At 38.1% G+C, this 24,853-nt stretch overlaps 1 protein-coding gene across 3 annotated transcripts in view; it reads left to right on the forward strand.

The window, feature by feature from the left end:
• The first annotated feature begins 631 nt into the window (after positions 1-631).
• NFYC (nuclear transcription factor Y subunit gamma) overlaps positions 632-24,853 on the forward strand; it is a 63,595-nt gene continuing 39,373 nt past the window's right edge. The window contains exon 1 of one of the 3 annotated variants that reach the window (XM_079113542.1): positions 632-1,685. The gene's annotated coding sequence lies outside the window, so the exon portion shown is untranslated. Of the gene's footprint in view, positions 1,686-1,976; positions 2,069-14,381; positions 14,637-24,853 lie in introns of those variants that run through there. The other 2 variants (XM_079113544.1, XM_079113543.1) reach the window with 2 other exon arrangements.

The following is a 24,853-nucleotide window of genomic DNA, read 5'->3' on the forward strand; positions in this document are numbered from 1 at the left end:
TACTACATAGACTTGTATTTAAGGGTAACCTAATTTCCAGGAGGGAAATTGACTATAGAACCCATGTGTTGTTGATATTTTATTACAGTATAACAATAATCATTAATAACACCAACTTGTGCTACCTCCAACACATTTTACATCTTTTGCAAACATATTATAGGCAATAATTGCTCAATAAATATATGTATGTATTTTTATATTAGCTAAGTTTATTTCTCTACAATCTCAACACACATTTCTTATTTTGGGTCTCCACTGTAAATTTTTTATGTCTGAAAACATCACCGTTATCACTAATTTCTAACACTTTTGTAATACACAGTCTCACATTCTTTTATTCAATCTCCCCAACATTCCCAGGTGATAGAAAGTATATCATTTTACATATAAAGGAATTGAGATGCATTATACTTAGTTAGGTTTTGTTTATTCATTCATCAAATACTTGAGTGCCTAAAGTGAGATTTATTGAAATTGGACATGAGAACAACCTTTCTGAATTTTAGTCAAGGATTATTTCAATATTCTCAATTACTTTATCACCAGAGTTATGAACCCAAAGGAAATACTATTGCTATGTTGATTTATTACTATATTATTATTATTTGACCCAAGCTGCCCTCAAACTCCTGGACTCAAGCAACAACCTCCTCCTCCCCTGAGCCTCCAGATTAGATGATTACAGAGGCTTCTGTATTGATTTTATTGTTGAGAACTTATGCAACACAAGTCCCAAAAAAGTTCTAAAGTCAGTAAACTCAAGGTTACTATCAGTAGAGGCAGTCCCATTCCTTTCTGTGCTTGTTACCTAATACTAGATAATTCCATTCAATACTTACATTAGGTGAATATATTTACAGGTTTTGAAACTATCTGAATTGTTTGACACTTGCTGTGGGGAGTTGATCAAATTATTTAACCATTTTGAGCTAGTTTTCTATCTGTAAAATGGAAATACTAATGCCTTTAAAATAAGTGGTCGCGGAGATGAAAGTACGAAAAAGAAGTGGATGCTTAGTGCATCCGTGGTTCCCAATTGTCTTCGATTTTTTCTTACTATGCATTCAAATGAAAACAGCAAGGTCTTTGTCGACGAAAAAGGTTACAAGCTAACCATTCATGTTTTTTTATTCTGGAGTACACGATTTTACAGTTTGGGGCAGCTAAAAGTCCTCTTATATGAATTTATAGTGTTGGTAACTTAACTTTAACAGCGAGTTAAAATTGCCATTCCCCATGCCGTACTCCGTCCCATCTTTCTCTCCAAATCAAAAACACCACAAAGCTACCATTCCCTAGGACTCATAAGCGTGCGCAGCCCAACAAGGACCACCCTTCGCCTCTGGATCCCTTGAAGGGGTGGGATTAGAAAAACTCTCAACTCTCCTTCCGCTTCATCCGGCCGTCGCTGCTCCCCAATTCTCGCGAGACTTCAAGTGACTCGGCTTCTGCGCACTACACCACACAAGGAGTCGAGGCGCCAAGGGAGGGGGAGGGGAAAAGGGGAGACGGTGCAAACGGCGTGGCCGCCATCTTGTTTGTGCCCCCGCTCCGCGCGCGCTCCGTTCTCCGTGACGCACGCTTCCCCCTCCCCTCCGCCGTGCCCCGGCCCCTGCACTGCCCGACGCCGCAGGAGCGCGGGGGCGGCTCCTGCTCTTCCCAGGACAACGAGGCAGAGACTTGTGAGTGTGCGGGAGTTTCAATGGGAAGAGGGTTAGAGGGGGCGGCGGCGGGGGGAGGGGCAGCGCTTCCCGCCTTCGGCGGAGACCTCACTTCCCTCGTGCGGCCGCTGGTGCAGTTCGGTCCGGCCTGCCGCCGCCATGTTGTATCCTCGCCGGGCCCGCAGCTGTCGCCGCTGCCGCCGCACTCGCGGGGTCCGTGCGCCGCCTCGGCCGGGCCCGCGGGCTTTCTCCCATTGGCGGAAGGCGACGGCGGGGGGGCTCGCTCGTGATTGGTTGGTGGCGGGGAGGCCGCGGACCTGGCACCTTATTGGTCGCGCCGGCTCCGGCCTTTGGGGGTGTTGAAGGAATGGGAGGCTGAGGGGATGTGCACGTCCTGGGCTCAGGTAGCGGGGGCAATGACCCCTTACGGCGCAGGCGTGGGGATGGAGCTGGGGGAGCCTAGAGGCTTTTAGGCGGAAAATAGGGTGGTGACCTGGCAGGCACTTGGTGGGTAGTGTGGGGCACGACCCGGGATGGGGGACACTCTTCATTCCGGAGGCGCTCGCGGTGCTACTTGCTTTTGCCTTAGAATGGGGGCGTACAAGTTCCTGGAGTCCTAGGCATGAAAACACCGAAACTCGAGTTACCGGCCAAGAGGGGTGACTTGCAGTGTGACCCAATTTAGGGGTGACCCTGAAGCCCACCAGTTGAGTGCATGGTATGGAAAGGGAGCGCATTGGGGCTGGAACTCAGATCAGGAATTTTGCTGGAATATGTGAGCTTCGAAACACAAGTTTTTGAGGAGCCCTGGAATCCAGTTACTGGGCCTGGGATGTGGTGGAGGAGCGGATTACCTAAAAGGGATCCTATTGGATAAGTTGGCCGAGTCTTAGTAACTGTCAAGTCTTGGAGGCACAGTGTTAAGTACCAGATCTATATCTAAGAAAGTCGACTATAGAAAGCATTTTGGGGAACATTTTCAGACTTGGGAAGTATATTAAGAGACTAATGATAGACTATTAGGTCTCAGAATTATGCCGCTAGTTTTGAGTGAAATTTTACTGCTTTAGGAAGGATACAGGTCAGGGCCTACGTTTCCAGTAAGATTTCTAGTAAATGTTAGGTACAAGAGGAAGAGATCTAACCAGATACTCTGGATTTTGGCTCATTTCTTTTTATACGTGCCTAAAAAATAACATCCATCCCCATATGCACTTTTAATTTTTATTTTAAATGAGCAACTCCAAATGCATATCCTTGCCGCTCACTTTAAGTAACAGGATTTACCAACACTTTCTTATTCATGTTTCTGATGGCTTTTGTTCTAATCCACAGTTAAGAATTGTTGGAAAGTACATTTTACTCCCACTGAATTGTAGTGACTTAGATCGTTTTACACTCTCTCCTCCTAAGGTGTGGGGGACCACTGAAAATTTTATGTTAAACCTCTGTGGGTTTTTTTTTTTTAACATTGTAACTTTATTTAATTAATTAATTATTTTCATGTGGCGCTGAGGATTAAACACAGTGCCTCGCCTGTGCTACACAAGTGCTCTACCAACAAGCCTCAATCCCAGCCCAAGCCTATTTTCCTAATTGGTTTTTCTTTAAGTGATCCCTTTTAACTTTAGATAGATGTTACTCTTGGTTCTCATAGCAGTTTCAAGAAATTCTAATGTTTTTCACTTTTGGTCAGTTTTGTGTGACCATGACTAAATTTTTGAGAGGTGGGGAAAGTAGTAGAGAATGTGAATTGATGTTTTTGGGTACATTTAATATCACACTCCTTTTAAGTTGTCATTGTTGTCCCCATGTTGCGGATGAGGACATTGAGGATGGAAGAGGTTAAGGAGCTTGTCCATTGTTGCTAAGTAAGGGCTTAAGCTGGAATTCGGCTTGATGGCAGACCCTATAGTTTTTATCTGCTATATCGTACTCAACATAAACCTGACTAGTTAAATTCCCCGATGGTTTTATATTTCCAAGTGTTTCATCTTACTTTTGATTTCTCAATGTTGAACGTTAAATGTGAGAATATAATCAAAAAGTTGTACTGTTTCAAAGATTCAGACCACAGAATTATAGGCATATAGAATATAGATTCACCCACTGAGTATTTAAATCATATCCCTTGGTTTCTGTTGTGAAAAGGAATGTTTGCAAAAGAAATTGCTAGATTTTTTTTTCTGAACCCAGGAAGTTAATGGGGAAAATATATGTACAGATACTTTAGGAATCTGCATTCTTTCAAATCAGATTTCAGAATATTATTGATATAGTCTTTTTGTATATGGAAGAAATTTATGCCAGACAGTGAGGAACCACCAAGTGCATAGTATAAAGAACTCACTAATGAGATTTTTCACAAAAATCTGTCATAAGATCTAGTGCCTTCTTCATACTGGGATACTGACTCTGGAATATGCTTATTCTGAATAGTGTGCAAAATTAAAACTGGACATGACAAGATATTTGCAGTTCCAATTTTGCTAGGAAACCTTTTAAGTCGAATTTTGAGGGGCAAATAATGAATTGAAAGTCTTAATTGCTTTACATCTTATTGTGATTAGATGAAGCATCCCCTGACCCCAGCCTTTTATTTGCAATTATATTGCAGTGTGGAAGTTAACAGGCAAAGCTATAGGGGGAAATAGGGCTTGCTGTACATTTTGTACATTGTTGATAAAAGCCTCATTTGATTCACAACACTCTTGTACTCCCCCTACTCCAGTACTGGAGATTGAACCCAGGACCTTGTGTATTCTGGCCAAGCACTAAGCTAAGTCCCCATCCTCATTTGGTTCATTTATTAAGTTAAGCAAATATGAAAAATGTTATGGCATCTATAACTTAGTTTCATTTTTACTAAGTATAGATAAAGCTATAAAAACAAACATTTTATATATATATGTGTGTGATATAAATTTTTTTTTCAGGAAGCGTTTCTTTCCTGTTTTTTTTTTTTTTTTTTTTTTTGAGGGGGGGGCAGTGTACTGGGGATTGAACTCAGGAGCACTCAACTACTGAGCCACATCCCCAGCCCTATTTTGTATTTTAGAGACAGGATCTGAGTTTCTTAGTGTCTCTCTGTTAGTGAGGTTGACTTTGAACTTGTGGTCCTCTTGCCTCAGTCTTCAGAGCTGCTGGGGATTACAGGCTTGCCACTGAGCTTGGCAGGAAGCATTTTTTAAGCTGCCTGCTCTTTGATATCACAAACCACTTTTGTCCCATATTAGCCCCTTACACTGCTTACTGGGTCTTGTTACCATCTGGAATTGATCACCCTAGAAATCTTGAACTCCCAAGAGGTCTGAGCTTAAATCATGGGAACCTTAGCTTTGTCTTCTGAACAGAAATCATACATTGCTTTATACTTTATAGAGTGTGTCCATGTCATTTAGTTCTTTTATCATATAGTTCTCATTTATGTTTACATATTTTTCATTCAGTCAAAACTAATTCATTATTCTAGAGATACAAGGTGTTTTTCTCCTTTTATTTACAGAGGCATGGAGGTAAAGGGCAGTGAAGGCCCATGCTAGATGTCTTTTTTGAGGCAACTTTGAAATTGACATCTCTTATCTTTTAGTTCAGAAATAGTGAGCCATTAGGGTTCCATGAATCAAACTCAGTAATAATATAGCTACTACCTTTTATTGAGTACTAACATTGTACCAACTGGAGTACAAATGAATCATATGTACTATGCCACACAGTGTGAGATAGATATTATTACCATCCTCATTTTATGTGTGAGGAAACTGCTTTGAGTAAATTACAGTGTGCCTGTAGTCCAAACTACTGGGGAAATTGAGGCCAGAGTATCTCTTGAGCCCAGGAGTTCAAGGCCAGTCTGGGCAGTGTAGTGAAAACCCATCTCCAAAAAAAAAAAAAAAAAAAAAAAGAAAGAAAGAAAGAAAAGAAAAACAAACCAAAATCCAAAAGAAGAAAAGCCATCAGTCTTGTGCTTAAAGTCTCAAGCCAGTAAGTAGCAGAGCCCAGAGTCAGACAAGTATCTGTGACTCTTAATTCCTATACAGTTTATGGAGCCCTTTTTCTTCTCTCTCTGTCTCTCCCTCTCTTTTGGTAGTATGGTAGTATTACACATTAAACTCTACCACTGAGCAACATTCCCAGACCTTTTTTTATTCTTTTGAAACAGAGTCTTGCTAAATTGCCAGGCTGGCCTCAAACCTATGATCCTCCTGCCTCAGCCTCCCAAGTAGTTGGGATTACAGGTGGGTATCCTTGTGTAGTCTGGAGCCCTTCAACAGTCTTAACACCACAGCACATTATGGGAAAAGAAAAAATCTTTGCGTCTTAGCTCAAGAAGTTATCTCAATTCTTTCAGGACCCTCCTTTGTACTGAGACCCTGAAGAGTAAGATTACCTTGACAAGGTCACTTAGTTTTGCTAGGACAAAGAAGTTTGTAACCCAGTTGACTGGATTTCCAGACAGGTGCTCATTCCTCTGGACAGCATTGCTTCCCTGTGGAAGCACTGACTTGATGGCAGAGATGATTTTTAAGTGACAAGTTTACCTTATTCACAGGAGGGGAAATGACAGAGGACGTTATTAAGGTCACAAACAACTACTTTGGGGTTTATTCCAGCCTCAGGCATACAACCTAGAAAGAACATTCCTTAGCCAGCAAGTTGTTCTTTTCCATTCTATTTCTTGTTCTCAGATGAAACTGGTTGTGAGTTATCTGATGTCTTATAGTCTCTCTTTTCATTTTGTTTATTCAGTTTTTCATGCATGCACTGTAACAAGTTAGGAAGGTTATAGTAAGTAATTTTATTTATTTTTCTGCGGAGACTCAAAATACCCAGCATAATTTAAATAGATTAATTGCAGGAGGAAAGAGACTTCAAAAACATTAACCAAAGACTGCCTTTGTGAATGGGGCATTGTAGTTGCTGATTTTGGAGTCAGTCAAAGGAAAGAATTCAGTTTCTGCAATGCATTTACCCCCTGTGTTTGCTGGGGCAGGTTCTTAACCTGGGTCCCAGTTCCTTCCTCTGCAAAGTGATGGTAATAATAACACCTTACAAGGTTATTATGAGAAATTAATATAATAGCAAATGATAGGTACCTGTCACAAAGTGTACCTTAATGAGAAACACTTCATTTTCTTTTTGGAACCACATAAAATCTACCCCAACATTTAGTTAGCACTTACCTGATGAGGAGGCCTTTTGTAATTATCTGCTCTATTATATACAGTAAGATTTCCATATTGGGGACAGCCACTTGATATAAGAGAAAAAACCTGATATAGTTGTACTGTTGTAGCTTTGGAGCTGTGGGCCAGTGTGAGGTTAGTCTTAAACTTTGCACGAGAGATCATTTGTTTTGGTGAAAAGTTGTTTCATGATTGCTTCTGTTAATCCCTGGGTTCTGGTAATGATTCTGATGAAATGAAGACTTTTTCGTGTTTAACAAAAGCAATGATTATTAAAATCTCAACAACTAGTGTTATCTTTCTGTCTGGGAGAGATTCGCCTTAATAGTAATTTTTAGTTTTTTTAATTGTAGAAATTGTCAGTTGGAGTAGGGCCGTGGGTTTGACTTGTGTGATTTATAGCCACCTGGGTAGTTTTCTTTTATGTAAGCTGAAAACATCGTGGAATGGTTTTGAAAAAACGTCTCTACCTGCAGAAATTTTTGCCAGGTTGCAAGATTTGTTGCACCCTTCCCACACTTAATGTTTTAGCAGTGATGTACCTGATAGCAATGAGACAACACCTGAACTTACAGTATGGGAGTTGTGTTTTCCATTTTGGTATTTCCCAGTCTATAGACAGGTAACTTATGAATTCAGTGCACTTTTATACAGTGAAAACTTTCTAATGGACTTCAGGTGCAATTAAGAGAGATGAATTAGAGTCTAACCTTTGCATTTGAATATTTCCAGAATAGATTTAAATTAAAGGTTTAGATCTTCATGTCTAAGGTAAATAAGGTGTCCTATTTAAATGAGTACTCTCCATTTAAAGCTGACAGTATATTTTTATACCTCTGATTCAAGGATTGCTCTGTTTTTAAATACATCTATGCATATGAACGATAAGTAGTGATCTTAAGTGGTGCTTCAGTAAGAGGAGAAATGAGATGACTCATAGAAAATATTAGAATTAGAATATTTTGTATCATGTCACTGATCTAAATCTATGAATTACTGAAGGTTTTCATAGTACCTAATGCCTATTATTCCTATGCTCAAAAACTGCAAATTGTGATCTATATGAATTGAGATTCTTTGCCCAGAGTTAAGAAAATGTATTCTCCCAATGCTGGCATGATCTGTCCATTTTAAAAGAAAGAAAGCGCTAGGGAGGCTGAGGAAGGAGGATCTCGAGCTCAAAGCCAGCCTCAGCCAAAGCAAGGCACTTAGCAATTCAGTGAGACCCTGTCTCTAAATAAAAAACAAAATGGGGCTGGGGATGTGGCTCGGTGGTCAAGTGCCCCTGAGTTCAATCCCTGGTACCCCACCAAAAAAAAAATTAAAGAACAGACTAAAAGTATATGCCATCGGCACAGTTGAACATCTTTGCATCTTTAATTGTCCTAAAATTTTTTTACCGTACCTTGAAAATAAGTAGCATAGAATTTGCTTATTAACAAATGTCAAAGTTTAGGAAGAGCGCATGTTTGGTTGGCACTAATTTGAGAGGCAGAGGATTACTATTTATGGTGGTATTTAATGTGATTTTCAGTAGTACTGAATTAAAAGGGAAAACTCCATTGTGTAAAACTCTAGCCACTTTGGAAGGTTGTCAGAATAGAATTGCCTGTCATCTTTTCATTCCACTAAATTTTACCAGAATAATGGCCAAAGTGAAACACATTTCTTTATTATCCCCAGCCGTTTTATTTTATTTTGAGTCTGGGTCTCACTAAGTTGTTGAGATAGGCCTCAAACTGCCTCCCAAGTCACTGGGATTACAGGCGTACCTGGCAATTTCAGAATTATTTTTCAGAGCCTTTGTGCTCATGCCTTATGACTCTCCAAGAAGGTGAATACATTATTCATTGTCACTCAAACAATCTTGGCCATGGAACCCTGTTTGTGAGAATACCTAATAAACATTACATCTTATGACTGGTGTGTAGTGGGGCCCTATTGAGCAGTTCTGTTGTAGTCGGTAAATCATTTTGTATAGGATAGCTTGGCCAATAGTCATAAAGACCTTTTCTGGAAACAAGTCTCAAAACTGACATAGACTGTAAGGGATGAATGTGATTTCAAAGGTCATCTTATCCAGTTAACAATAAAAATAGCAACTCCCATTTTTTGAACACTTATTTTTTTTTTAATCAGGCACAATGTTGTTGTTCTGCATAGGTTATTAAGTAACACAGTCTTCTTAATGTTTTCCAGTCTACTTTTCAACATCTCCACTACTGTTTTTCAGTAACTTGATTATTGCAATGTCCTGTTTTCCCTGTTATTGATCTAGAGTGCTGTCATTCTCCCCTCCTGCCCCCTTCTCCAGCTTATTCTCCCCCTACTCCCCAAATTATATTGTTATCTCTTCTAATAAGGTAATTCTAATTGTACCAGTTCCATGCTTAAAACTTCCCAGTGCCTACTGAACTAGTGGCACACTTCTGTAATACCAGCAATTCAGGAAGTTTGAGGTTAGCCTGGGCAACCTAGCCAGACCCTGCCTCAAAATTTAAAAAAATAGAAAGACTGCGGGATGTAGCTCAGTTGGTAGAGCACCCCCTTGGTTCAGTCCACAGGACCACAAAGCAAGCAAGCAGCCAAACTCATCAGTGCCTTACCATTGTCCTCATAATAAAGGTTTAATACCTTAGCCTTGTCCAACCCTGTTTACCTAACTTTATTCCTCACCTCTTGCCTTTGGGCTGCTGCCACAACAAACTATATCCCGTCCAGCTTTCAGCTGCTTTCAGTCAGTTCCAGGCCTTTGCATGTGCAGTTTACTTTGTTTTAGTAGGCAACTAAATCTCCCAAGACGCTTCCCCTGACCAGCTTGAAATTTAGACAAGTCTTCTATGTTCTCCCGTAGGATTGTATGTTTGTCCATGCAGCACTATGATTGCCTGTTTTAACTTTCTTATAATAGACTTTAATATCCTTAAGAACAGGGACCATGTCTTTAGAATCCAGAGCTTAGGTAGCAGAGTGCCTGTATTATTTATTGAGTGATTGCAATAGAGTTTCAGTAACTAGCATATTACTTAGCTGAAAGCGGGGAGGAGAGATTAGATTCTAAATCTGTCTAGCTTCAGAGACTGGGCTTTCTTTCTAGTTACTCCTCAGAGGTACGCTTTCTCTTCTTGCTTTACATGTCTATCAAGTGTTGACACAGCTTGTGCCTAACGACCCAATTTGTATCTTTTGAGGCAGTATGTGCCATCTTTGGACAGTTCTAAGAGCTGAAGTACTTTCTCCTAGAATAATTGTCCATCCATTTTCCTTAGTTTATGCTTCAGAGATTATAATTTATTTATTTTTAAAAATATCTTTAGTTGTCCATAGATTATTATTTATTTATTTATTTATATGTGGTGCTGAGGCTCATTGAACCCAGGGCCTCACATATGCCAGGCAGGTGCTCTACCACTGAACCACAACTCTAGCCCAGAGATTATAATTTATTTTTAAAAACAATGTTGATTTTATAATCTACCGAAGGCCCCACTTACTCATTTATTTCATTTATTCATTAAGTAATTTACTGAGCACTAGTGCTATATTCCGGTATTCTAATGATGTTCATTGCTTAAAATGTTTCTGGGCCTTCTTTGGGGATTGTCTTCAGAATTTCTCCTAGATTCTTTTGAAAATATGTTGACACTTTTTTTTTTCTTTTAACTTTGAGGTAGATATGATTTGGGAAATAACTAATAGGTGTTCAGGATCACGTCAGGTGAAAAATGTGTCAGAAATTGCAATGTGGCAATCCTTGGTTTTCTTTGATTATGAACTTTAAAAAAATTGATCAAAATTTAAAATTGAAAGATATGGCATTAAAACAAAAAAATCTGAAGCAACAGTCTAGTGTTCCTACATTCTTTTTTGTTGAAACTGATAGCGGTTGCCCCTTTAGATAGGACATTCACTCAACAATTTTACTTGATCCTACTACTGTTTCATTGACCCTGGCTGAGGCTGGGTTTAGTTTATATATTTATGCTGAACACTGGCAATATATGTGGTAGATACAGTTGCTTACTTCAAGAAACCTTCTCTGGCCATGGAAGCATGTTACAAAGTAATTACAATATGTGTAAGCACTATAGTAAAGTCTATATTATAAACAGTAATTGAGTACCTACCACATTCCACATAATATACTGAGTGCTTTCACTTTTCTCAGCACTCCTTTGGATTGATTTTTTTTTTTTTTCCCATTTTACTCATGAAGAAATAAGCTCGAGTGGTTAAGTAACTTAGCCAAGATCATACAACTAGTAAGTAGGTAACTATGATTTCAGAAATCTGTCTTCTGACCATGAGCATCAGTTCTCACTTTGCCTTCTTTAAGGGCATTTATGCTTGAATATTATAACTAGTCACTGGTTTTGTTTTATAGTGATTGAGTGTTTTTTAGAGTGAGAAGATAGAATTGATGTAGAAGGCTGCTGATATCCAGGGCCAGGGAAAAATGGAAGTTAGAGTCCCAGAGATCCCACAAGGCTTTTGGTCCACAGTAATGGTAGGCTAGAGAAGAAAGAGCTGTAGTGAGTGAATGGATCAGGCTGCCAAATGGAAATTCAGGGTAATTTGAGTTCTCTTCCCACAGTGACTTGAATTCTACTAAGGTAACTGTTGAGAAATGGAAGTTGAAGTGTTTTTCTTGCAAACTGCCAAGAACTAATAAAAACTATGCCAAAGACCTTCACAGAGTGTCAAGGGACATGATTGGTTTAATCTGGTACATCAGAAACAGAGTTGAAGGGCAGATTTGTGGAACAATAACCAGACCTCAGCTGGGATTGGTGGTGAAAGGTATGGATTTCCTGCATAAAAACTGGAAAAGATTTTAGTAGCTTCTGGGAGTCCTCCCACACTGCCCTTTATAGCTAAGAAATTGCTTACTGCGGGGTGTGCTGGGGATAGAAGAGACATTCCCTCAAGGTAGCTTTAGGCTGTATGTAGGTCTTGTTCTTCTTTGCTTCTTAGTCTCTCCCTCTGTAAAACAAGGAAGCAGGATTGTATGACATTTAGCACTTCATATTTTTTCAGTGCTTATTCAAGCACATGCAATCTACTTTACATATGTTACCTCATTTAATTCTTACAGTGGCTCTGTAATGTACATGGTGATATCTGTATGTTATAGATGAGCAAACCAAGGCTCAGGCTTAGTTCAGTGTTATGGAGTTGAGAGGAGTATTCAGAATTTGAAACTAGCTTTGCCTGACTCCCAAGTGCTTATTTGTTTTGCCATACTGACAGTAACTAATATGAAGTTGTAAACATGTTCTCCCTATTTTTCTGACCACCCTTCCAAGATAACAAGTGAGCTTCTTTGCTTCTTCGAAGCGACTTAGGCCCTCAGTGTTGTGGGATTAAAAGAAGCTCTAATGTGCATTCTCTCCACAGACTGAGGTGTTCAAAAGCTGCAGTCTAAGCTTTTGAGAAAACAATTAAACCTGTGACTCTATGTAGCTTCAGACACTTCCCCATAACGCATTCTGTTAGCATAAACTAAATTCTTCTTTACGTGCCATAGTGAAATTGCTTCATAATCAATATTTTTATGTATGCTGTTGTTAAGGATTTAGTTGTTTCAAGTCCTTACACAGTTTAAGTGTGCTTTGCTACAGGTTAAATGTTCCTAATAATTTATTAAGAAATTTCTATTAATTGTTAGAATGTAGTTTTGTCTATACTTAATTAGGTCTCTGATAGGCAGATAAAACTTAACATTGGACCGATTTTGTTTTTAAATTAGTGAAGTTAGGTAATGGTTTATGCCATCTGTGCACGTGTGGCACCTAAAAATGACCTTCGATGTGTCCTGAGGTGTTCCATGTCGTGGTAAGCAATGTAGTGCAATGGAAAGAGTACCACTCCAAGTGGGATCTGAGTTTGCATCTAAATGCATGGGCCAGTTACTTAACTTCTCTGAACCTCAGTCTTTCTCACACGTAGAAGAAAATTGTGGTGAGAATTAGAGGGGTGAAGTTGTAATATACCTAGCACAGAACTTTATGCTAGTTGGTATTCAGAAATTGCCTCATTTCATCTTGGGAAATGAGTGGAATGTGTGTACAGAAGTTAATATAACTTATATGTCAAAGTAATAGGACAGACCATCTCACTTCTCTTTCAAGTCCCTGATGAATTTCTGCATATGCCAAAGACAAGTTCTCATGTAAAGTCAAGCAAGAAATTTCTAGCAAAGATCTGATTTGTCTGACCAAACAGCTGCCTAGTTTAATAGTCCTGGGATATTTAGCTTTGATAGGAGGAAGCAGATCTAAGATTATTAAATGCTTCAGATGATGATATGTTTCTATTTGAATATTTTGTAATAAAGAAAAGAAAGCAAGACATATTAATTGATTTTCACCATGTTGAGAGCCTCCTCTTAAAATGTAAGCAGTAGGGCCCAAAATCTTTAAGCAAATCTTTGACCACCACTGATGAATTCAGCACCCCAGGTTGTTTCAGAAACTACCAGTCAAATAAAAATACTCCTAATTTCCTGAGATCAGCCCTGATGCTTATTCTTGAATATGTGGTAGAAAAATGTATCCTTTGTGATGTCAGAACCCTGTAACAGTAAAACTAGTCAACAGCATTTGATTTTATGATTGCCCCATTGTAAATTAGTTTAATAGGGTATTTTCTGATGTTTTATCTTCTGTGCAACTCCCGCCCCCCCCCCCCCTTCCCCATTATTAGATTTCCTTCTTGGCTTTCTGTAGACATTTTTGAAATACCACTGCCCAGGCCACCAGCTTCATATGTTACTCCCCCAGTTTTTCTGTTTTTATTACTTTAAGATAAAGTGCTTTGTCCTGATGTAATCTGTGCTTTTAAAATTATCATGAACATAATGACGTGCCACTTAGAAATCCTGCAAACTGTTGTTATGAGGATTGATATCTCTCTTGGTATTATTAAAGAAGCTGTGGTTTTTTTTGGATTAACTCTACTTAGTTTTCTTTTTCTTTTTTTAATTCTCAACAGAAAACTGAAGATAGTTAGTCACAACTTTCCAGCCTGCACACATTCCTGCTTTGGTTTACTGCCACAGGATAATATGGCAGTGTCTTACAGACATCATTGATGGCCAATCAGAAGCAGTTAAATTACCTTAAATTTTTTTAAAAATGGAACTCTGACAACCAATAAGAAATCCTTTGGGTGGGAACTGTTAACAACCCTTTCCTTTGATTTTAAGGACAATTCTAAATTTGCAGTATCCAGTTTTGCAAGCACCTGAGGCCCTAGTATATCTACCATATGTATTTGCAGGCCATTTCCAATCCTTAAGTTCCTGGTAGTTTGAAGTCTGAATCTGACCCCTGTTCTGCTTCTCAAGGTAACTTTAAAACAGGAAGTGTACAAAGGAGGTAACTGATGACGTGAACAGCCAATCATGGCTTTGTGTTCTTAGCTGATAAAGCAGCTCAGCCAATGGCACAGCTCTGGAGGCAAGGTTTGGTGTCAAATAGCAGGCTAGATTGAATGCCTTTGACTGTTAAAGTGGAAGGAGGCTGCAGGGCTTCATTGGAGCCTCGGAGTTTTTCACTGAGGCAGGGGTCAGCTGAAAGACAAAGAAAAATGGCGAATAGTTTGTTGGGGGGTGGGAAGACAGCTGTTCGGGTTTTCACTGGAGTGGACATTCCAGACTCAGGTTTCTGCATCTCCTGCTGCTTTTGTTTCCTCCGTCCTTTTGGGGGGGAGGGATAGGAGTGACTTAAATTCTCCCTGTCCGAGGAGATATAAATAACTACATGTAAAATTAATGCAGTTCCCGGTAAGTTTAATTCTTTGTTTTGTGTTGAAATGATAGAAACTGTTTAGCTTCAGAGAGTGTAGACAAGTTGCACTGTTTCAGAAAATGGCCACTTTACATTCCAGGCATACCTTTTAGTGCACCTAGAATACCTTGCTTGGTTTAGATTTTGCATGTCCTTCAGCTAGGATTTCTTTTCCTAGTTGAGTATTGACAAGATCAGGTACAAGAAGAACTAATCATTTTTCAGGGACACACAGAAGCAAAGCACTTTTCTTTTTTTGCATTGGGTAAACTTAACTGTTTTCCAAATAATTTTCCTTTGTTCAAGTGCACTGAAGCTTTCCTACAGAATAAGCTGATTCTTTGTAAGAGTTTTTCTATTTCTGTGCACTTTATTGACATGTGTGTTTTCAGAGATAGAAGCCACACTATGGCTATTCGAAATTTGTGTGAAAATAGAATTTGCACTGATACAGGTTCTTATGGTGAAGGCCCACATGCCAACATGAAATTCTCCCATAACTTTCTTGATCTACCTGTCTGCCTCTAGATTCTATTAAGTTTTTATTAATATAGTAATAATAGTTGTTTTAAAAATGCACATTTTAGCTTAGAATGCTGGTTAAAAACAGACTTCTCTAGTTACATTGGCAGTGACAAAAGCAAATTGTTTTCCACTAATTTCAAATATTTTGTCATGTTGGCTCGGCTCTTAAAATGATATTAGAAAAATGTTTTTCATTTTCAGCATGAAATATTTAAGATCCTAATTTATCTGCAGTTTGTAAATAGCAAAGTTAACACACTCTTATCTTTTGCCCTTGATATTTTTCCCCTATTAGGGATATGAAGCTAATGTAGGTTGCTAATTAGCAACCACTCAATTCTTGTGAATAGTGAAATAGTCAGTCCCATGTACTAAGATTTGTAATACATATGATTTAAAGTCCAATTCTTATTTTCTTTTTATTTGCAAACATGGAATGAAGGTCATTGGAACATTTCTGCAGCAGTCTCAGTGTGAAGCAGTGAGCCAGCAGCACTTTCTGGATAGGGAAAAGAAGCAGGCCCAATTAGAGAAGTTTGGAGGGTTGTTGATCTGCCTTGCCTTTCCTTTAAAGGATTTACCTGAGAGAATCCTTAGGGTTTTGGGTTTTGTGCTTTTTGAGTTGGAGCACTGTAACACCAAAGTTCCAGGATGCAGGCCTCTGTCGTTGCTTAGAAAAGTGACCTTGAAAAACTGCCGAGGAGTTGAAAGATTGAAGGACAAAGTTTGTTTATACAGATTTGGACTGAAAAGCTCTATTTAAGATGAAAAGGGGCTGTACTTTTGATGTTCAAGTCCAGTGGTTAGGAATCTGTATAGATTCAAATTATGAGTTTTTAAGCAATAAGACAATGGGGCTGCATTCATTCTCTCTCCCACTCTTCTTTCTTCCCTTCCCCCAGCAAAAAATTCTAAATCCTTCTGGTATGATAGTTGAGTGAACTGTCTAGCAGATTCAGAATTCCTTGCACACCACCTTGTCTTTGAAATCTAGAGGGTTCTTAGTGAAGAATGGTATTTCAGGAGTTGAAAGTAGCTATTTGTGAAACTCTTTTTGGAAGATTGGAATCCTATGGTAAGAAAATGTTCATTCTGAGAATTTAAGTCCTAAGAGAAAGAAATGTTAAGCGTTACATTTTAAAGTGTAATTACTTTAATTTAAATATATGTTTTACACTGATTTACATTTCATATTTTATACATGATTTAAAAACAGTTGTAATACTGAGTGACCCTGTTTGCTCTGGGACAAGACCTGGAAAGGGAGGTAAAAGTGAAGGTGGGGTACAGTATGAAGCCAAAATAAAAACTCTTTATAAACTTGATGACTTTGCAGATTTAACTGCTTAGAAAAGCATCTAGCCTAGGTTCTTCACCCTTTTAGAGTAAAGGACTCTTGGAGAAACTGATCCACTATCTGTAGAAGTTCACATAGGCAAATCTGTGCAAAACCTCTGGTGACTTAGGATATTTTCTGTTGTTTCCTATGTTGAATGCTGTTTACATGATCCTCTCATATAACATTTTAGACAGGTAAATGTTTTCCAGAGAAATGAAGAAAACTATTTCTAGAAAGAGCAAAGACTTTCTAGATCTGATTATAATTTTGAGTGGGGTTGTATGGGGGAGGCTTAGATGGAGTCTGAGATTTGAATCGGTGTTTACTCTGGTAACAATATTTTGAGGCAGCACAGTGCAAGCCATTGAAGTCAAGAGACCTGTGTTCAAGTTCCACTCAGTTCTATTGCCAGCTTTGTGAGCTAGGGCAAGTCAGCCATTTAGTGTCAGCTTCCTCATGTGTAAAAAATGAACCTAAAAATAGCACCTTCTTATTTAGTGAGTCTTGAATGAGATCATGTATGTCAAGGGCTTTGAAAATTATGAATTGCTGCATAAATATTATTTGTATTAATCTAGACTAATTGGAGACAAGTATGGCATCAAAGGAAACAATGCCAATATTTTAATAAGTTTACAAAGAGGTTTGTTTAAACCCCATACACCTGCCTTCTCTGCATGTTCCCGTTTGTACTAACAGGACCCCCTCTATTCAGTGCCTACATTGAGGTCACCAAACCTTCATTAAGGGTTCTATGAAAGAATTTAAAACCCTTTGTCAAAAATTTAAGGACCTCAGAATAAGATGAATTGGGAATTTTTTTTAACAGCCTTAGATTTAAGAACCTGTCAGAATAAAAGCTGAAAGCCTATTCTGATTGGATACTGTGATTTGCATTACAATACAGGTAAGTTGTAATGGTTGCTGGTGTTTACCAAGCAGAGGTTACATTTTTAGTTTGTGCACCAAATATTTATAAAGTAAACCGAAGGCATTTTTGTTTGCTTTGTAGTCATATGATCTTTATGTGTTCAGGTCTGGGAGGTAGTTACAGCTTACAGAGTAGTAGCAAGCAAGTCAGTGTTGGGATGAAGACTTAAAAATATTGGTCCCATTAAAATCTAAGCACTGTCATAGATTTCACGCTGTGATACTGTGAGATACCTAACAAATGGTGGAAACCCATGTGGGTTTCTTTCATATCCATTTTATATGCCTAATGTTATCTATTTTAGGACTTTCTCCCACCGCCCACCTTTTCCTCTGGTGTGGGGCTGATATTTTGTGATCTATTTGATTTCCTATCCTATAAGTCGTTTCCATCAGGCATGGTCAGTCAGCATTGATATCTTCCTCCTTTCTTTGTATTGAAAGAATCATATCTAGAATGAGATTTGGCAAAACTAGTATTGCCTTCTCCAAATGAAATTCTAATTCCAGGGATGTGTGTGTTAGTAATTATGATCACTGTGGGTTTTTGTTCCTAAAACAAGATGAGGTCTCCATTTAAAGAAGCTGTATACTTTTGTGGGGACTTCAGTAACCCGGAATCATTCTTGAAGCTCATCATAGTTATCTTCATGAATCACATTTATTTTTGCCCATTTCTTTCTCTAATAATACAGAGTTTTGAATAAGTCCTAAATTATGCTAGTGGCAGTCATTTAGGGATCTAGTCTAGTTCCTTTCTTTTTCTCTTTTGGTACTGGGGATTGAACCCAGATGTACTTTACCACTGAGCTACATCTTTAGTCCTTTTCATTTTTATTTTGAGACAGGGTCTCACTAAGTGTCTAAGGCTGATCTCTAACTTACAGTCAGTTTTCTTACCTCAGCCTCCCAAGTCCCAGGATTACAGTTGTGTGGCACTGCACTCCAGTTGGTTCTTTTCTTGTAAAGGGGAAACTGAGGCCCAGAGAGATTAGGTGCCCTTATTAAGTAAGGTCTTTCAGCTTTTATATGGTGGCTGGCCTGTGCAATCAGAGATTCAACTCCCACTCAATTCATTACATGTTCATTTTATTCCTCTAGGTTTTTACTTCTGATCTTCCATGTTTTATTTTCTTTTGGTATATCCATACAGGCTTACTCTTTGGACACAGAAGGAACAGAGAGAAAAATAGGCCATGGAGGAGGTTCAGAAGTTTCCATAAGGAATCTGTTAGATAGAAAGTCTGCTGTGGCAGCAGACTTAGCATTCCTTTTGGGATCTGAAGATCTCTTGCCTCAGCCAGTTCTTATTCAGAAAAGTGAAAATCAGCTAGGAGACTAATGGTGCCCACCTGGCTTAGGTATTCCAGAAAGCTAGGTTACTTTTATGCTGTACAAGGAAGTGAACAAAGTTACAAACAACACCTGCATGCCAATTAGTGTTACTTATTTATTTTATTAATATATGTCAAGAACAAGTTAATTCTAAAATAAGTTTGGGTCAAGTTTTTCAAGTAAATTCTTAAGCTAACCTGTATTTAATAAAACAAGATTCCAGGGTCATTTTAAGCTTTTGATAAGACTAAAATAGAAATCACTGTTTATGTATTCCCAAAATTACATTTCAAATGATGCTACTTTTTCCCACTAGCAGAGGTTGTATTTTGTTCGCATATGTGTTCATGTGTATTGGGGTAGTTGCAAATTTTGCTTTTCTTTTGTATATTATTGATAGACCATGATATTGAAAAAAATTTAAAATTTTCCTGCCCCCTTCAAGCATTTGAACAAAAGTTAGTTTATTGAGAGAATGAGGAATCAAACAATGTAATTTACGTAATATATTTTAAGTCCCGAAGTATACTGCCATTGAAAATTGTAGTAGACATGACTGGGTAACATGTAACTCATGTCTGCGTTACATAAAGGTTTCAGTTTTCTGCTCTTTTTGTTGCATCAATATTGGGCCCAGATCACTGGAACTTTGGTTCAGATTCTATTTGTAGAATAAAATCTTATCTCCCTGTCTCTTCCCATGGCATCCCCAAATCAGACCCTGCTGTTCAATAGCTTTTCAAAAGTTTTTTTCAGTTTTATAAATTGTTACAGTTCAACACCCTTCAGTGAAAAAGGGCTACTGAAGGGGAAAAAAATGAAGATACATTCTAGTATAAAGAAAGAACTAAAGAGAAAAACACCTTGTAAATGTTTAAAGTGGCATAGCATAGTTTGTGACCTTGTTACTTTGTTCAAAGAAAGGAGACCGAAATAAAATAACCACAGCAAACTGTAGTGCTGATTCATGTAGTTATTCTTTATTCTTGGAAGTACTATCATTTTGTTCCATCTCCATGGTTTCAATTACTTAGAAAACTAAAGGGAATACCTGCTTGACTAGAAATATCCAGATAAAATTAATTTTTCCTTTATCTACCTAAGCTGTATAATTCCTACCTTTGAGGAAATCCTAAAGTTGAATCCTTTATACTTTCTTTCATCAGTTCAGTATACTTTTTTTTTTAATGTGGAGATTTTTTTTTTTTTTTTTTTTTTTTTTTTTTTTATCCAAGTGGACTGGGAATGTGGCTCAGTGGTAGACTGTTTGCCTGGCATGCATGAGGCCCTGGGTTTGATCCTCAGCGCATGTGCGTGTGTATGTATATGTATATGGATGGATGGATTATATATGTACACACATACACACATGCTTAAAACACGCAAAATTTTACTCAGGATCTAACAATCGGTAGGGAAGACTGATGATATATATCAAGTGTTAGAAGCTGATTTGAAAGGTGCAGGTAAAGCACACACAGTTCCAGAGAAGGGGAGACCTTGCTTTAGAAATAAGGAAGGCAGTTTAACTGCGTATTGGTCTTAGGGAGGTAGGAACTAGGACATTCTGGGCATGGGGAATAGCAGGAGCAAGGTCATGATTCACAAAGTGCAACTTGGGCTGAAGAGAGCAATAAATGGGCCACTCTGCTTAGAACATAAGGAGATGAGTTAAGGAAAGGAATGGGTAGTAAGAGAAAGAAGTCTGGAGAAGGTGGGAGGTCTTGACTTTCACATGAACAGTCTGACTTTGGGAACCATTGAATATTTAGTACAGCAGATTAATATGACCTTATCAGAGCTGTGCTGTTATAATATTTATTACATATCCTTATGTAAAATGAATTTGAATAGATGCTAGAAACTGAACAGTGCAGGTTATATACTTAGGTTCACACCCTTTTAGGATTGTGAGGAGGGTTAAAATAGGTGGTAATGTAAAAGGCTTAGGGCTGTCCCAATACACGGTAAGCTCTAAATGGGTGTAAGCAATCATCGTATAGTTTTTATTATTACATGGAGGTGATGAGGGCCTGGACAGAGATTGTGGCAATATGAGGAAAGGTCAGGAGATGGTCACTGTTGCACACTGTTACTACACTGTTACACACTGTTGCACACTGTTACAGAATTTAGCAGTTTACTAGAATTAAGAAACAGGAGAAAGGATTCCAGGAGATTTCAAGCCTGAGTGACTGACAAAAAAGTTAGGAGGAGCAGGTTTGGGGAAGGAAGACAGATTTGAGTTTGGGCATGGGGCATTTCAGTTCTGGGTAACTTTGTGGTTGGAAATGTCAGCAGTGTGTACATTCAGGATTGGAACTTTGGAGTAATACCAAAATTAGTAATGTATATTTGGAATTTGAACTCACAGAAAATGTAGCTGAACGTGGGGGATAGGTAGGAGAGAATCAAGGGAGAGAATGTACAGAAGAAAAAAGTTTCATGGCAAAGATGGAAACAAAAAAGGTTAGACTCTAAAGTTGAGAAATGCAGAAGAAAGCACATTGAAATCTTCTGGGTCAGTGTTGTGTAATTTTTTTTGATTGTTTTCAAGTGAGCAGTATTCTTACTCTCAAAAGTTACTTTTGTTCATTTTTGAATGTTCAAAACTAGAGAAGATAATTCTCTTTATGCACTTAGCAAGGTAAACGTGTTATTATTAGCCCACGTCTTCCTCAGAATAATTTGAGCACCATGTGTACATGATACATGATGTTAAGTGAGGACATTAGTATAAGCTCATAGGCTAATGTATACAGAAGCTGAAACTAATGTTTTCTGTCTGTGCCTTGGCAAGTGAAAGATTGGAGAAATGCAGCCCTAGAATCCGGTGGCCTTCACGTGTTCTGAAGATAAAGATATTTCCTTGAGATCTTATTCAGTAGTTCCTTAAGATTAGTTTGTGTGTGTGCGCATATCTCCATCTAATGCAATGATTAGATTTCTGAAATGCATTGCATTTAATCTTACTGATTATTATGATCCATATATTAGGTGTTCCCCCAAAAGCTTGTGTGTGAGTCAATGCAAGAGAGTTTAGAGGTGATTTGATTGGGTTACGAGTGTCTTAACCTAATCAGTGAATTAATAGCCTGATAGGGATTAACTGGGTAGCTGAAGGAGGTGAATCATTAGGGCCATGATTTTGGGGTATACATTTTGTCCATGGTGAGGAAAGTCTTTCTGCTTCCTGGTGTGATGTCCTGAACTGCTTTCCTTGGTCACACCCTTCTGCTATGATATTCTGCTTTACCTCAAGCCCTGAGGATTGAAGCCAACTGTTTTACAGACTGAGACCTCTGAAACTGCGAGCCCCCAAATCTTTTTTTCCTCTAAATTGTTCTTGTTGGGTCTTTTAGTCACAGCAGTGAAGAAGCTGACTAAAACACTGATGTTTAGCTTTGTACCTCAAATGGCAGCATCCTGCCTAAAGCCAATCAAAAATAAACATGTAGTCTGGGCATGGTGGCACATGCCTATAATCCCAGCAACTTGGGAAGCTGAGGCAGAAGGATTGCTGGTTCAAAGCCAGCCTCAGCAATTTAGTGAGGCCCTAAGCAACTTAGCAAAGACCCTGTTTGAAAGTAAAATATAAAAGAGGGACTGGGGATATGGCACCTCTAGCAATCCCTGGCACCAAAAAATAATAAAATAAGTTTGTAGGAATTTGACAGTCTTAGCAAATAATTTTTAGCCACATGACCATGATAACACCATTGAGTAGCACATACAGTTTATTTCCAGAAATGGGACCAACCTCATATAGAATTTAGCAGTATTTTTTAGTATAAGGCACCTATATTTGGTTTCTAGGCTAAGTATGTTGTAATTATCTTCAATCTAAAGTAAAGGTATAAGGCACCTGTATTTGGTTTCTAGGCTAATATGTTGTAATTATCTTCAATCTGAAGTAAAAGTAATAAGAAACTTTTCACTAGAAAAATAGTGGTAAATTTCCAGTCACCCTGCTTTGATTATTTATATCTTGAACTCCATGATTATTTTCTCCAGGTAATTAACTGGTAAATGCCAATACAACTACCCTTGAAGGTAGGTAAGCTGTATAATAGTTTGCAGTATTTATGTTAAGCATAGTAGTTTGTAGTTTATAGTTAATGTGATTTAGTACTTATTCTCTTATTTGGTATTTACCTAATATAAGTAATAAATATTATCGTCCCCATTTTGAGGGTGAGGAAACAGGAGGGAGAGCATGATGACTCTGCACTGTACCTTGTTCTGTATGTTGATGAACAATTTATAACTGTCCATTTTATGGGACTAATTCCTCCTCCCACCTTCCCTTTTTCTGTGCATATTTCTCCCCCAAGATGTACACATTAAAAAAAAAAAAAAAAGTAATTCCTCAAGTGTTCTCAGTCTTTATACATTATATGACTACCTAACATATTGTTTATAATAGAAGCAAATATGTAGTCAAATTCATTTACTTTTAAAACTTTTGTCAAGAAGAATGACCACAGCCACTTCTCAGAACAAACCATTGTACAAGTGGATAGATGCTATTGAGTATTACCAGTGTTTTGGAAATTGCCTTTCATGATTCTAAAGTACTACTTTTTTCAAAATAAATACATGACTAGAGTTGTGTTAGGAGTTCTGTGGTGGCCCTCAGCTATGCATATGCACTTTTTTTTTGGTGTGTATTGGACAGCTCCCAAATTTTGTATTGTTGACTTGAATCACCAAGAATAGTATTTTTAGGTGAGTCATGTTGCTTTTAAATAATCAGTTGCTTTAGGTTTTCTAGATGTAATTTATAAACTTTGCTTTACCTTCTAGTAAGATAGAACAAAGGAATTCTGATTTCTTAGAGTCATGGCTGCATAACAAAAACAACATTGTCAGCCCTGTTCACGATGTAGCAATATTTATAACTTAGAAAACTGAACAGGGTTTTAACTGAGTGATTCCTATTATAAATGTGCTATTTTGGAAATACCTCCAATAAGGGAATTGAGCTAAGGCTGTTCTGAGCTATAGTCAAAGTTCACTAGGCCCCCAAAAGTGAACTGTGTTTACAAGGCCTTGCTAGCTTCACTATTGGCTGGTAAGCAGGTGGTCTAGTTCCACTCCTTGAATAAAACTATAGTTTAACAAGGTTGGAAAACTTAAGCTTTCTGGTTTTAAATTTTCTGCCTTAAAATGTGTAGGAATCTTGGATTTGGGCATTTTAGAGTCCCTTTTTCAGGATTTTCTCTTTTTACCCCCCCCCCCCTTTCTCCTCCTCCATCATCTCCCCCTAACCCTAAGCAGAGGGCAGAATTCTCTGTGTTTGTGAGTCAGCAGAATCCATACAGCTGAATCAATATAACCAGGCTCATATTGACATTCCTATAACACCCTCCAGGTTTTTAATTGAGAATTTTCTGCCTCCCCACAGTTTTTAGACTGATTAACTCACTGGTATAATTCTCTATTTTCCAGTGCAGCCTCAGATTAGATAATAATCTATATTTGTGCTACATTTTCTAAAGTAGAACACATTTTTTTATCCATCCCCACTCACTTAGTCTTCCACTGGATTACTATACAGAGATTGCTGTACAACTGAACACAAATATTTATGAATGTCCCTGAGGTCATTAGTTTAACAGAGAGGTAAGCCATGCAATGGGAGGAAGAGGAGGAATCAATAGAGGAAATATTAATTAAATGGTCTGTAAACTATTTCCTGTAAATAAGATTATCAAACCTATTTTAGTGTAATGATTGTCAAGTTGAAAAACATTCTCATATTTAAATTGGTATGCTCATCAACACTCTTTATTAATAAAGTGTATTTCAATATGAAAAAAAAAAAGATGTTCCTGTTTGCAAATTTCAAAGAAGAGAACCCTGAGTGAGGTCAAGAATACTTGAGGCCTTAAAATAGTTCTCAAGGAGCTTATGTCTGGTCATTTGATAGATGTACATTGAATCCCCACTATGTGCAGAGCATGTTTGCATTGAGGATGTGCCAGAAACAGATAGTTATGTAAGAACTGGGGAGAAAATATAAGTATGGAAATTTCAGGCTTAAAAAATGTCAAAATCATAATATTATACAAGTCTGAAAAT

The sequence above is a fragment of the Sciurus vulgaris genome, assembly GCF_902686455.1.
Source record: "Sciurus vulgaris genome assembly, chromosome: 1".
Taxonomy (NCBI): Eukaryota; Metazoa; Chordata; class Mammalia; order Rodentia; family Sciuridae; genus Sciurus; species Sciurus vulgaris.